General features: G+C 46.1%; 1 long non-coding RNA gene across 1 annotated transcript in view; it reads left to right on the top strand.

Annotated features, from left to right (window-relative positions):
- The window catches only part of LOC144510094 (uncharacterized), an 88554-nt gene extending 77468 nt beyond the window's left edge, over nt 1–11086 (top strand). Inside the window, exons 3-4 of the long non-coding RNA XR_013500567.1 lie at nt 4607–4900; nt 10320–11086. This is a non-coding gene — a long non-coding RNA (uncharacterized LOC144510094). The remainder of the gene's footprint in view (nt 1–4606; nt 4901–10319) is intronic.
- Nucleotides 11087–15361: the final 4275 nt, after the last annotated feature.

Raw genomic sequence — 15361 nt, 5'->3', positions numbered from 1 at the left:
ACAAAGTCACGGAGGAGAGTTTCAGCAGCAGTGAGTAGAGACTGGGATATCATTGAGGTGGAAGTAGGCAGTTTTGATGAGGGAGAAGATATTAAATTTATCAAATAGTAAACTGGAGGACAAGGTTGCGGATGGTTTTGTTCATCTTGTCTTTCTTCATCCAGCAAGTCCCAGGCTTCCCAATTTGCCCTCAGTTATTTTTCAGTGCATTTGAAGTATTTAGGATATTTTGAAGTATTTAGGATAACTTTCCTGCGTAACTCAAAAGATTTTGTTTATAGTGAGACCCATGGAGAAACTTCCCAATTTCAGAAATTCAGTCATGCTGAGAATGGGTGTGTGTAACATCGGAGTGGGCAGGACGGAAGATTTGGCAGACCATTTACAGATCCATGAACCTCGGGTGGGAATTTCCGGTTTCGAGGCTTGCATGAACGAAACATCCCGTCCTCGCAGGAATTAGTGATTTTTCAGGTCAGTTTAATGACTGAGATTCATTGTAAAGATAAAGTCACCATGGTCCCAGATGACCATAGGCTGACTGGTGGCGATTTAACCTGAGGGCCACCACACCTCAGGCAAGGGGCAAGGTTGAGAAGGTGGGCCTTCATGAATAACCTCAGCTGGCACGGGGATTGAACCCAAGCTGTTGGCATTGCTCTACATCACGAACCAGCTATCCAGCCAACTGAGCTAAACCCAATGGGTAATAGGTGCAAATTGCAGTACATATGATTTCCACAGCATACAAAGAAATCATACTTTGCACGTAGCCCATCCATCTGGAGTTGGTATAAAAAGAAGTTTCATGTGCAAAGAGTTTAAACAGTTCAAGGTCATTTTGATGAGCATTTTTTCTTTTTTCTTCAATGTCTTTTTACTCCTTTGAAATATTTTTTTCCTGCCTTATTTCTGGATTTTCTTTTTGCTTTGTTTTATTTTTGATCTTTTTGGAAATGTTTGAAAAGATTGTGAGGAACCAAGAACAAAGTATCTTCAAACTACCTCAGAAATTAATCAACTCATTGAAACCTCATCCCAGTAGGAAAAAACGGTTCAGACTAGTATTCTTGGGGAGGGCGATCTTACCAGAACTTGGCGAGGTGTCAGGGTCTGACTGAAAACTGGCGTGCTTCTCACTGGCTAGTTTTCTGTCCAGGTCATTTGACACTCTGTCAAAAGCTGGTCGTGTTTCACTCAATCAAAGTTGAGGGGTAGGGTCTAAACATGGCCACAAAGCTATGCTGAGATTGGAGCGCTGTTATTAAAGGGCACCACGATCAGAGGAAAAGATAACCTCTTCCCACCTCACCACGGAGATCTCCCCCCTCCGCCCACCCCGGCAGTCAAGGCCCTCACCCCCCCCTCCCCCCATGTGATCAGAGCTGAAGGGCTGGCACCTCTCTCCCGACCCCCCTACCATCAAACAGCCAATGCTGGAACTCCCTTTCCCTTGGTACAGGGGGGATGTCAGGGGTAAGTTTTTCACTCAGAGGGTGGTGGGTGAGTGGAATCGGCTGACGTCGGTGGTGGTGGAGGCAAACTCGTTGGGGTCTTTTAAGAGACTTCTGGATGAGTACATGGGATTTAATGGGATTGAGGGCTATAGATAGGCCTAGAGGTGGGGATGTGATCGGCGCAACTTGTGGGCCGAAGGGCCTGTTTGTGCTGTGGCTTTCTATGTTCTATGTTCCCTCCGAACATGGGACCCCTTCGCCCCAACCTCCCAGTCAAACAGCCATCACTAGCATCCCCAACTCCATCCCCCCACCCTTATTTCCCAGTTTTTACTCACTTTCTATTTTAAGATATACAAGATCAGTTTGGACCAGTATTCATATTTCCCAGTCTTTACTCTTTTTTTCCGCAGAACAGGAGAAAGAATTAAAAAAAACAGACTCTTGAATATAAACATTCTCTCCTATTCAGGGAACAGCAACCAATTTCATGAATTGTTGCAAAGTTTCGAGCTAATTGGCAGGACAATTTGAAATGAATGGTGCACTTTCTGTCCAAGTACCTTCAATAGCAATGTTCCATGGTTGAGATGGCACCCAATGAAATCAGATAGCCCAGGAGATGGTCAGTAGGCAAATTGCCTGCACCACCATTTTGCCGCCATCTGGATCGAATTTGCCAGCTAGGTTCTAGGTTCCACCCCTAGGATCAGAGATGGAAGCCGCTGTTACGTAGACGGGTATCATATTAGTGGCTGCAAATGATTTTCCTGTGGGTAGCCAATTGTGAGTTCTTGGCTCTCATGGCTGCCCACTAAGGGAGTGAGATGGGCAGAAAGGCTTCTGACAGAATATCAGGGGCCTTGCCAGGGTATCTGCAGGAGGAAAGAAAATTGATCGGGACAATGGTGGAAGGAAGACCCCGGGTGGCCAGTGGTTTAGTGATGCCTCCCTGCAGACTCTCTGCCAGGTTGCAAGGGCAAGTCAGGAGATCATCTTCCCAGGAAGAGGAAGCTGGTTTGACTGACCAGGTAGGTGGGCACAGAGATTGCAGAGGCGGTCAGAAGCTATGGGGTCACTCCGCCAGATCCTGGATTCAGTGTCACAAATATGCCAATAACTTTATTCATGCTGTGAAAGGGAGTACTCCACACCACTTTTCCCTTGGAGCTTGCATGTGGCAATATGAGAGGGTGTGTTTGGTGGAGAGGAAGTGACCACCCAGTCAGTGGCAATAGGGTCAGGCAGCAGCTATCTTGTCAGGGACATGTCCGAATCTGGATGGAAGGTGCCTCTCTTTCATTGTTGACTCTAGCGAGGTTCTTTGAGATTGGCTGCGCACAGGAGGCATTTGTGCAATTACACCACACCATCCACCCCGATATCCTTTGAACGTGATACTCTCATGTTGCTGGGTATTCTGGTAAGCATGGCACAGGCACGCTCGAGCAGCTGACGGAGTCTGTGATGTGTGGCAGTACAGAGAGTTGGACTCTGCGAGAGGCAAGGCCCTTGCTGAGCCCCAGGCTAACGATGGGCATCTGGAGTCAGTCACAACATGGTAAATGCTGCAGCTGCAGTGAGAGATGAGGGAACATCTGGCAGAAATTTCAGAGTCTGCGTGCACACTGGTACACAGCGGAGAATACCACTTAGATCATGAGTACTGCCATGTCTGTAACAGGTGCACTCCTGGCTTCCTCCACCAAGAGATTAGCAACCCTCATGGAGATGCCTGAGATGTGAAGACCTGTGCACCATTTCCTCTTCCATCAGCTCTGTGCAGCAATGGCAAGCTGAGAGGGGAAATGGCTTCTGAAATCTCCACCAGTTCCTTTTTCCATCTCCAGCCAGCAGAGAGGTACAAGCATATCTTCTCAGGGACGCGGGTTGGGTGATCTCTGCATCTGGGGCCTCCCATCAGGGTGCTCCTGATGTGGGCCCTGTCTCCTCAGCCCCTCTCTCAGTGATCTCAGTGCCTCCATTAGACGTGCGGACAGAGGAGACACCTGCACCTATACAGGGCCCCCCCAGGTCTCAGGTAGTCAGAGGCCAACCACCAAGGTCATCAGAGGCCATGTGGGCAGACAGTGCAGCAGCCTCCTCCCAAAGCAGCTAATTGTACAAAGGGAGCACCATGTAGAAACATTTAAGAAGAGCACGCAGATGCACTTGGTTAGGCCAGCATTTATTGCCCATCCCTAGTTGCCCTTAAGAAGGTGATGGTGAGCTGCCTTCTTGAACTGCTGCAGTCCACGTGGTGTAGGTATACCCAGAGTGCTGTTAGGAAGGGAGTTCCAGGATTTTGACCCAGTGACAGTGAAGGAAAAGTGATTGGGAATATCTGGTTACAACATGAAGACATTGAGCTACCATCTCAATGTCTTCTATCCTAACATTCCAACCCCTCATCTTCAAGTCTATCCTCAAAGGGGTTAGGAGATTCTACCCTATACTGTGGGTGGCTGGTTAACTTGGAGCCAGTTACACTAAATCTAGGGAAAGGGTAGTTACAAAATTAGTATGGCATTGTTAGTGGCAATCAAAGTCATTACTGCCATTAACTTTTCTACCTCTATCTTTTCCGGAATATAGGGATCATCCTAATGTTACTAACTTACTGCACTCAAATGTTCTAGATAAGTGACTGATATTTTGGTTAACATCACCAGTACAGGAACATAGGAACATATTACCAAATGAAATAGGAGCAGGAATACACCATATGGCTTTTTGAGCCTATTTCTCCCTTTATTAAGATAATTATTTATCCTCAACTTCAACCCTACTTTCCCGTCCAATCCTCAAATCACTTGTTTCCCTTAGAGTCCCAAAGTCTATTGATTTCAACCTTGATTATACTCAACAGCTGGGCCACCGCCTCTCGTGTGGAGAAAATGCATGACTCTCTGCAATGAAGAAATTTCTCCTCATCTCAGTTCAAAATGAACATCACCTTATCCTGAGACAATACCAACTAGTTCTAGACTCTTAACAGCCAGAGGGAACAACTCTCAGCAACAAGAACATAAAAAGGAAGAGAGTAGCAAAAGTAAACATGGGTCCCTTGGAGGCTGAGACAGGAGAGATTATTGTGGAGAATGAACACATATTTTGTCCTTGTCTTCACCATCTTCCCTTTCTTTCAGGTACCAAGCTCTAAGAGGGTATTGGCAGCTGTGATCTTTCACTTGACTGGTCCATGATTGTGCTTCACAAAATACTGCAGTGTTTTACCATTACCTTATGCACTGTAGCTGACCAGGAAACTCTCCTGCTCTTTACTGTCTGCCAGCGAGCGTACTGGAAGGATTCACAGGCTGATAATTGACCTGTTTGGCACCATTAGGAACATGACTTCCACGCCATCAAGTCCTCAAGTCAGACTTAAGCCTGAAACTTGTGCAGCTGCCACTGCACCACAAGACCTCCACATCTTCATGGTATAAGATGCAAAACATGTAGTAGAAAAAGTAGTCTAGTGAGAGTGGAGATCTTTTTAAGTGATTAATAATAGAAAAGAAAATGTACTGGAGAAGTTAATGGGACTGAAGGCTGACAAATCCCTGGGCCTGATGGCACCCTAGGGTTCTAAATGAGATGGCAGCAGAGTTAGCAAATGCAATGGTTCTGATCTTCCAAAATTCCCTAGATTCTGCAGGGATCTCAATGGATTGGTAGGCAGCAGATTAAACAACACTGTTTCAATAGGGGGGAAATGGGGGGTCTGGCCTGACATCAGTCATTGGAAAAATACTGGAACCCATTATTAAGGAAGTGGTAATAGGACACTTAGAAAATATAATATGATTAGGCAGAGTCAACATGGTATTATGAAAGGTAAATCACTTTTGACAAATCATGCTTGACAAATCTATTAACTTTAATGCAGATATAAATAGCAGGCTAAATAAAGGGATGCACTATATTTGGGTTTTCAAAATGCATATGATACAGTGCCACGTCAAAGGTTATTGCATAAGGTAAGAGCCCATGGATTTGGATGTAATATATTAGTATTGATAGAGAATTGGTTAATGGACAGGAAGAATAAGTGGGTCATTTTCTGTTGTAATTCCTGGAGTGCTGCAAGAATCAGCGCTAGAGTATCAGTCATGTACAATCTATATTAATGACTTAGGTGAAGGGATGTAATACCCACATTGCCGACAATTCTAAGTTGGAAACTCAGCTGTGAGGAGGACACAAAAAAACCCATGGGCGTGAGTTTGGAGGCAGAGCCAGGAGGGAAATCAGAAAGGTTCACGTCAGATCTACAGGCAAACATGTTCGCACCTCAGGATGCTCTTGCCAGAGGTGAATGAAGAACAGAAGTGGTTTCCAATCAAGAAGCGGTGAGTAACCAATAATTACCAAATCAAGACCCATTGAGAGGAATGGGGAGGACATTGCTGGGACCTTCTGGTGTTAGAGAAGTCCAAATATTCTGCATCTAAATGGTGCCAAATGGCACAAATTTTCTCATTCCAATTGATGTATAGTTTGAAAACCCATGGGCCTGAATCTTGTGCTCATTGGGTGGGAGCGATTGGCAGGCGCGGAAGCAGACGCGAAATGTGCTTCCAGCCGCAATCGGCCCCGGAATGCAATTTCCAGCTGGCTAACCAATGAACGGGCAGCCAGTACCATACATGTGCTGAGAAAGCATCAACGCTGCGGGGGAGGGTGGGCACCAAGAAAAGGGACGGTACAGGCTGGCACATATACTGGACTCCCTCAAGGCGGACAGCTGCTGCACAGCTGTCTCAGGGAGCTGCAGATCTGTACAAACTGAATGTGATGAAAAGCACAGCAAACCCCATCTATGCAGCAGAGTCAAACAACTGACTGCAGTATCCAGTCCCCAGGCATTGTTAAATTAAATTGCATCTCGGAAATTTCATCCTGGGCTGGATTGAGATTGGAATGAAAATGTAAAGGCTGCCAGACTGATCGACCCGTCTGACAGCCGTCAGGCTATGTAAACTCCCTTTGGATTGACTCCTTAATGGGCTTAATTGTTCACTTCCGACTCCCGAGCACGCTCGCTGAGTGAAATATCACGCGATGATGTCGGGATGCACGCACAATGTCTTTTTGTGTGGTATCATGCATTGTTGGGTCGGATAGGCGCCCGCTCGAGCCACATCAAATTCTGGCCATGCAGTTCACCTGGAAAGTTTAAATGCACAGAGATGACCTAACCTTATTGTTTATTGCTGAAAAGAGAAACATGTTGCTGAAGCTTTTCATCTTGAACTCATCAGGGCAAATGCAGGAATGCCAAATTTCAAACAATTGACAATTTAAACTGCAGGAGAAAATGAAGCTACTTGGTCGGCAAGTCAACTCTTGACTGGTGAGGCATTGCCTTGGAGGAAGCAATAGGGAACTATAGTTCCCCATGCTCTTGGGTAATTCAAAAAGGGCACAAGGCTTGAACATATTCCTTTTGTTTGCAGAGACCAGTATCTGTATATGAATGTATGTTTGCTTCCAGCAAACGTAAATGAGTCACATTACAAGCTTGACTGATTACTTTAAATTGGTTGTTAGTGTCGTTCTAAGCACACTCAGGATTGTCCAGCAAGTGTTGCCCAATTGTGCAATCACATCTAACAGTAGATGTTTTGTTTTGGGACTGTTGTTTTGGAAGCTTGGACTGGTGAAGTACGATCTGTACTCTGACTATGAGAAACAACTGAAGAAACATACTGTTTGATTCAATCAGCCAATCATTGTGACTTGTAGGCCACCTATGCGATACTGTCCCGGTTTTGAAATTCATACACAACATTGCACAGTTGTGTCGTAGGCAGAATGCCTTTTCAACAGCACCGAGTTCGTGGAAAATTCCACTGGCATAGTCATTGCACAGTAGCAGACTGAAACAGCTTACTAAACTTGTTATTCAAAGGTTATTGTTCTTAGCTCCTTAATCAACCGTGGATGTATTCCTTACAGATGCAGAGGCAGTTTCACAGGATGAGTGTGCCCTCACTATAAGCAGCTGTGGACTCAGAGGTTGTGCCCAGTCAACTTCTTTTAAACAGTTCAGTGTCCATTTATTCCCCTCAGCGAAACCCATTAGTTCAACACTGTTCTTGGTTAATTTGTTTGAAATATTCATTGGAATGAAATTCGAGACAGACTTGGCACTGGATTGACAGTTATCATGCCAAAAAATGTCGGTGGACTTGCCTCGGAAATTGGCCTTGACGTGACGCGGAATTCTGGGGCTGCTGATAATTGACATTAGAATGGAATGAGACGAGTTGCTGTCAAACTTGTTTTCTCATCTATTTCCTGTTGTCCTGGAGGGATTAAACTTTGCTCGGATACAGCTCCAGGAGCACGAGGTGGCTATTATTGATGTGCTAGTCTTGACAATGAGTGTCAGCAATTGAGAAACACCACAGGAAAGTTTGACCCTGGCCTCACCTGACATCTCCGTACGTGCGCTTCCAGCAGGAGTTGCGAGATAATAATCGGCAGTGGGAATACTGGCTGGTTTCCAGCTCTGGAACTCAGGGTGTGCCAAATTCAACTGTGAGGCGCTGGCCGACTCCAGCAATCCAAGCACAGATCAGAGATCAAAGCCTTTCGCTTTCCCAGTTTGGACGGTCTCAAGCTATTCATCAGAGAATTAAAATGCGTTTCATTTTTTGTCACACATGAGGCGTCATTTTAATCTGGCAGTCTCGGCAATAAAAGGCTTCACTGGAGAGTGAATTAGTCAAGTTGGGGAGCGGATGGCTGATTCGTACCTGCCTGTTACCTGCTGGGCGGGTTAGGTTAAAATTACTCCGATCAATTTGAATAATTTGAAACATTACTTCACTTTCAAGTTATCAATTAATTCTCTTTCTGGCAAAAGCATTTATTTGTGAAAGCCTTAATTAATTATTTACAACAACAACGTAGTAGATTTATATATCTAATCCAACAAATCATCCAAAGTAAAGATTAAGTATGATATGGAGTGAGACAAAGAAATACAGATAACCAAAGGTATGGTCAAAGAAATAGATTTAAAGGAATGTCTTACTGGAGGAAAGCGAGTGGCATGGAGGTCTAGGAAGTGTATTCCAGACCTTAAGGCATGGACACCAATGATGGAGCAATTAAAATTGGGGTTGAATAAGTGACCAGATTTAGAGGAGTGTAGGTACCTTGAATCAGTGTGAGTCTGAAATAGATTATAGAAATAGAGAGGGGCAAAGCCATGGAAGAGTTGAAATCAAGGATGAATATTTTAAAATCAAGACATTGTTTGACTGGGAGCTAATGTAGGTTAGTGAGCACAGGGGGGGGGGATAGGCGACTGTGATGTATTGTAAAGCCACGCATCTCTGTGTGATTAGTCACATGACATGCCGTGATATCACCAGAGACATTCGTGGGTTATTATCTCTCTTCCATGTTGGACTTCAATCTGTTAAATAAATCTGTGTTGAGTTGGTTCAGAACCCACAATGACATCTCATCATCTTTTGTCTCATTAGCACTACCGGTCAAAACATCTAATATATAACAGAGACCAAGTTAAGACACGGGCAGCAGAGTTTTGGTCACTGCAAGTTTATGGACAGTAGAATACTGGAGAGCAGCCAGCAGTGCATTGGAATAGAGTCTAGAGGTAACAAAGGAATGGATGAGAGTTTCAGCAAATGGTGAACTGAGACGAGCAAAGTCAGGCGGTGTGACAGAGGTGAAAACAGGCAGCCCTACTGATATCCCAAGTATGAGGTCAGGGATACAGCTCACAGTCAAATGTGACACCAAAGTTACAAATTGACTGGCTTAATCTCAGGCAGTTACCAGGGAGAAGGATGGAGCCAATAGCTAAAGAATGGACTTTGGGATCAAAAACAATGACTTCAGTCTGTCCAATATACAAGTGGAGAAAATTATTGGACTTGGGGATAAGCATTCTGATAATTCAGCAACAGTGGAAAAGTTGAGTAAGGTAAGGTAAAGCTGGGTACCATCCATGTACATTTAAAAACTGACGCCATGTTTTTGATTGATGTCACCAAGGGACAGCGTGTAGATGAGAAATAGGAAGAGTCAAGGAACGATCTTTCAGGGAAATGGGAGGTAACGGTGCAGGAGCAGCAAAAGAAGTGATTACAAGTAATTCTGGGGTTATGATTAGATAATTAAGAATGGAACGAGCGGAGAGTAGTCTCACCCAGCTGGACAACAGTGGAGAGGTGTTGGAAGATGATGGTGTGGACAACTGTGTCAAAGGCTACAGACAGATCAAGACGGATGAAGAGGGTAGTTTAGTTTTGTTATGTTCACATATTTTGTCAGTGTTACTTTGATAAGATCTGTTTCAGTACTGTAACAGCAGTGGAAGACAGGAGGAACCCAAACATCAACTCTCGGAAAAATGGAAACAGATTTTGAAGGTGATAATTAATTCAAGGATTTAGGAGAGGAAAGGGAAATTGGGGATGGGACTGTAGCTTGTATGGTTAGTTAAGTCAAGGGCTTTCTTTGAGGAAAGAGGTGCATTAAAAGAGAAAGGTATACTCCCTGAAGAGACAGAATAATTTGCAATATTGGCTAACATGAGGACCAGGAGAGGAAATTATGTGGTCAGCACTTCAATGTAATATTAGTACAGTGTCAAACAATAGTACATTACCAAAATTATAACAGGATAGACGTCAGGCTGGCCACATTTTCAGGTACTAAATGATCTCTAAAATGGATTCCAGAATTTTAAAAAATGGTACGATTTCTGGTTCATAGCCTTATTCACAATTTGATTTGATATAAATTCTTTATGTAAAAATAATGAATAATTAAGAACATTTACTGAATCCTACAGGAGATTTCTTTCTTTTCCAGGTTCAGACCTTTAATTTCCCACACCAACCTTTTGTTGATGTTGCAACAGTCTTCCTCTATAAATAGAAATCCCATCCGCAATACACCTTACCCATCAAACAAGCAGCAACCCAAGATGGGAGAATGTCTACCAACACCAAAGAGGAGAATCCAGCCCAAAGCAGCAATCATGAGTGAAATTCCTATTGCAAGCTGGAAGACAAAACCTTTGCCATACTTTCTAAACTCTTCCCTCCATGAAGAAAAAATGGGGAAATAAGAATACCAGGCTGAACTGGTCTTGTACACTCCAAAATGGAACACCAGTACAATGGGGAAATAAGAATACTGGTCTGAACTATTTTTTCCTTCTTGGACCTCCCTATATACGTTCATATATACAGCACAAGGCACACACAATGTGTCTGTATGTGCATAGTCACTTAACTATGATGGCTGTGAAACTATTCAATCTTTTATAATAAACTTATTTCCTCTCAGAATGCATGGTGGTATGCACAGGATTAGATAGTCTCATTATTAGATTGGGGTTTTATGATCTCAAACACTGAAAGTGTGTCACGAAACGCAAAATAATTCAATGAGTAACAATCAAAATTAAGTCAACCTGCTCAATGTCAGCTTTCTAGAACGTACAAACATTGGCTCAAAGTCTATTAAAATGAGGGTATTTTCTATTATTTTTATTAATGAGGTGAAAGTGACTGAGCAGGGGACTTGTTGATCAGCAACTGATCCACGGATAACTCAGAACTACAAGTTGTGTTAGGACACATGGCAAGTAAAACTGGAAGTGGTACATGCAGTGACTCATGGATAAACGAAATTTGTTTTTGTCTTTGCATAGAATAAGTAAATATATCTTTTCATTCCTAGTTCCTTGTTTGCTTGTAAATAATAAGATGAGTGTTTTATTAAACAAATGTATAAACAAAACATATATCCACAGGACTATGCAATCACTCTTTGTTTTGCATTTGTACAAAATCATTGAGGGATTAAATTGGATAGCCCCCAAAAATTGACAGGGGAATTGTTATATGGAATTAATACACACACGTTCAGTGTGATGCAGGCAGGATGCCAACTTTGCACTGCCTGTTGATTAACATGAATACAGTGTACGGCCAACACTCACTGCACTAATTGAGAGGGGTACCAGTTAAAGTGAGTCTACACTATCTAAGTCTAGCTTGTAGCTCTTAAGAGGGAGATGCACAGTGACTCAAGTAGGCGCTGTTAATTATTCTACAACTCATTATAACGTTTTAAAGTTTATTTATTATTGTCACAAGTAGGCTTATATTAACACTGCAATGAAGTTACTGTGAAAATCCCCTAGTTGCCACACTCTGGTGCCTGTTTGGGTACACTGAGGGAGAATTTAGCATGGCCAATGCACCTAACCAGCACGTCTTTTGGACTGTGGGAGGAAACTGGAGCACCCGGAGGAAACCCACGCAGACACGAGGAGATTGTTCAGACTCCACACAGACAATGACCCAAGCCGGGAATCGAACCTAGGTCCCTGGCGCTGTGAGGCAGCAGTGCTAACCACTGTGCCGCCGTGCTGCTGATTTGAGAAAGAAACAACAACTTGGGTGGGAAAGAAACCACAGTTTTTGAAGACTGCACTTGGAGGTTTTGGAGTGGCCGTTGCGGATAGGAGAGATGACCTACATCCTCTGAGGGACTAGGAGGTCCCACAGATAATTCTCACAAAGCAGTGAGAGCAGTGATCACCACGGAAAATTCCAGCAGTCAAGCTGTGAGAACCTGAACATAGGAGCAGGCATAAGCAATGTAGCTTCTCAGCTTTGTTCCACTCTGTGATGAGATCATGTCACAGCTGATCTGAATCCTCACATCATGCATGGAGCCTTTGCCCCATGTCCCCCAGATTTCAAATTTAAAAATAATTTAGCAACAATTGAGGAGGAGAGTTCCAAACTTTTACTATCCTTTGTGTAGGGAGATGTTTTCTAATTTCAATCCAACAAACACACCCACCCCCCCGTCCCCGGGAACTGTATCGAACCCCTGTATTGAACCCCTGTGCCCCCGCACCGCCCCCCCCCACCCGCCAAGCAGCACCTCCCAGTGGTGATCCATTTCCCTGAAACAGTGAACACAAGCTCCCCAATACAAGCAAACATTGCACCCCATGCTCTTCCATACATCCATTCTTTCAATCCCTCTTATGCCCCCACAGGAGAAAAATCCACAGAACCATCCTGAGAGGGCAAAGACTGGTGGCGGTGTTCCTGAGCTGTGGCTGCTGGAGCTCTGCGAGCAGCGTGCCCTGGAGCTGGCAGGGGGAGACTCCACGCCTAGAATTGTCACTGACAACCAGGTCGGTGTCCAGCATGCAAGTGGGCATCAGCTTCACCCTCTTCCTATAAGGCTTCATTGAAGTAAGTGCTGTGCTGTGCTGGCTGCTTTCCCTCCCTTCCCTAATGTGTGTTCCTTTTCACAGTCGTGGACACTGAGGCCCCAGGCCCTTCGGGTGTCAGCGCCCCACCTCCCCCCGCTGCTCCCCACCAACTACCCAGGACACCTCGGAGGGAGGTCCTGAAGAATCCTCCGAGGGCAGCACCAGTGATTCAGCACAGGCGTCAACAGCACAACCCACCAACACAAAGACTATCAGGACGGTGGGTCTTGTTAGTGCTGAGGCTTCTGGGTCACGATCTGGTGAGCACATCACAGCCGCTGATGCACATCGGGTGGAGGCGGGCACATCCGAGGGCTCGGGCACATGGAAGTCTGCCGGAGGTGAGGATGTTGCTGGCCCCAAACCAGATGCCAGACCTCAGGGTTCACTCATGCCAAAGCTGGTGGAGATGCATCAGGAAACCCGGGGAGTTGTGGAAGGGCTGTCAGTAACCATGCTGCGACTGCAAGGCTGTTTAGGGGAGTCAAACAGAGTGCTGTCGCAGGAGGTGGTGCTGACACAGCGTGAGACCCAGGCCAACACTGCAAGGGTGTCGACTGCAGTGGAAAGTCTGGCACAGGGATCTGGCCTCATGGGTAACAGGCTCTAGGCCATCCTGGAGACACAGCGGACCATGGCAGAGACACAGCGGGTCACGGCTGAGAGTATCACCAGCATCCAGAGGCACATCGGTCTGTGGCCATGGGTGTCGGGGGCATGTGGGAGACACTGCTGGCCATGACTGGGTCTCTCGCTGGCATTCTGGAGACACAGCAGGTCGTGGCTGTGAGCCACAACAACTTAGCCCAGGCTCAGAGAGCTACTGCTGAGGGGCTCCAGAGCCTGGCTTGCTCCAGAGCTTGGCTGAGCCTCAAAGGGCCAGGGCTGAGGGATCACAAACCACGGGGCAGACGCATCTGGGCCTCCAGGACTGGCAGAGCCAGATGATGCCGGAGCTTCTAGAGCTCAGTCCAGCTACCCTGGCATCCCATGGAGTGTTCCCAGGACCTTTGGGAACCCCAAGGGAGGAGGAAGGGCTGGAGCCCAGGCCGGGGCCTTCCATCCAAGAGACTCTGGATGTCCCAAGATCTTCCGATTCCCCCCTTCCTCACACCGGGGCAGCTCAGGGCCAGCTGGGTGAACAGGGTGGCACGGAAACATCAATATTATCCGCAACTCGCCCAGGGACACCCAGCCACGAATGTAGCCACGATAGAGGGCAGACAGTCGGGTCAGACAACGCCCTTGGTCACCTGCTGCCTGGACCTGAGCTCAGCAGAATCAATCTTTTTGGATAAAAACAATTAAACTAAATCAAATTAACTGAGGAATAAATCAAAAAGGGGCAGCCCCCAAAAAGGAGGAGCCGCCCGGAACAAAAAACAAAGAGGAAAGGAAGCTTAAAACATCAAATCAAAATGTGATTAAAGGGGTCGATAATACACCCCAGTCCCTGCGGTGCCCAGTGGGCACAGAAGGCACCAACAGTGCCCTCGGACACCGCATGCTCCCTCTCCAGGAACACCTGGCTGCAAATGTAGCCATGGTCAAGGGGCAGACAGTCGGGTTGGACGACCCCTTCGGTCGCCCACTGTCTGGAACAGTAGTCAGCAGTCGTCAGGGTTAAGTTTTGGGAAAAGTTAAGAGCACAATATAATGTTATTTTCACCGCACAGCAGTGACTAATCTGTCTCTGAGTTTCCCCCACAGAGCTGAGTGTTCCACAATCCCACGCATCGAGGCACAGACTGCTGCACTGCGCGATGGCAGCCCCTCGCCCAAAGGTTATAGACCGCTTGCCCTACTTTCCCAACCACCCACCAGACCCTCAGTCAAACTCAAGCCTCTGACCCATTGGCCCACACGCTTGGTTTCCCAACCCTTACTGCTACGTGGGCCCAGGTGGCAGCGTGCATTCGGAGAACAGGTAGAAGTCAGACTTCAGTGGGACCAGGGGCAGGATCCCAGTGTGCCTTACAGTGAGTCGTCATCATCCTCCAGCCTTCACCAAAGACTAGTGCCAACCCAGGCCCATTAACCGGTTGGATGATTTTTGAGGTTGGGGGGATGGGTGGGGGGGGGAGGGGGGGGTTGCTGAGAGAGGGGAGAAGGTGGGGAGGGGGAAGGGTCATGTGGTTTCAGTATCCAGCTTTGGATTGTGGGGGGGGGGGGGGGGGGGGGCGGTGGCTGTGATGGAAGGATGTTTGGAGCAGCCCCCACACTGGGCATCACCAGCTATGTGAAACAGGCTGCTCTCAGGGCCTCCCTTGTTGCCTTTCCCTACTGGAAACCTGCCATCACTGCCTGTCCTCCATCCATTAGCACAGCGGAATGGGAGAAACGCCCCCATTATGTTTAGCCTTTCAATCAACTGGAAATTTTGCAATTGGAAAAGAGACAGAGCAAACTGCTTCTTTTCCATGGTGAAGCCGAGGAACAAACAAATCACCCTCAGGGGAGTGTGAAGAGAGAGACATTAACCATAATCCAGACACCCATTGAAACTTTTAACTGTCCAAGGAAGAGACATTAAAAATGCAAAGTACTGGATATTGAAACAATGGCTGCCATGTGCTGACAGACCCAAAACCATTTGGAAATATACAAT

The sequence above is a fragment of the Mustelus asterias genome, chromosome 2 (genome assembly GCF_964213995.1).
Source record: "Mustelus asterias chromosome 2, sMusAst1.hap1.1, whole genome shotgun sequence".
Lineage (NCBI taxonomy): Eukaryota > Metazoa > Chordata > Chondrichthyes > Carcharhiniformes > Triakidae > Mustelus > Mustelus asterias.
Note: the sequence above shows the minus strand (reverse complement) of the source record. Positions and strands in the feature narration are given on the sequence as shown.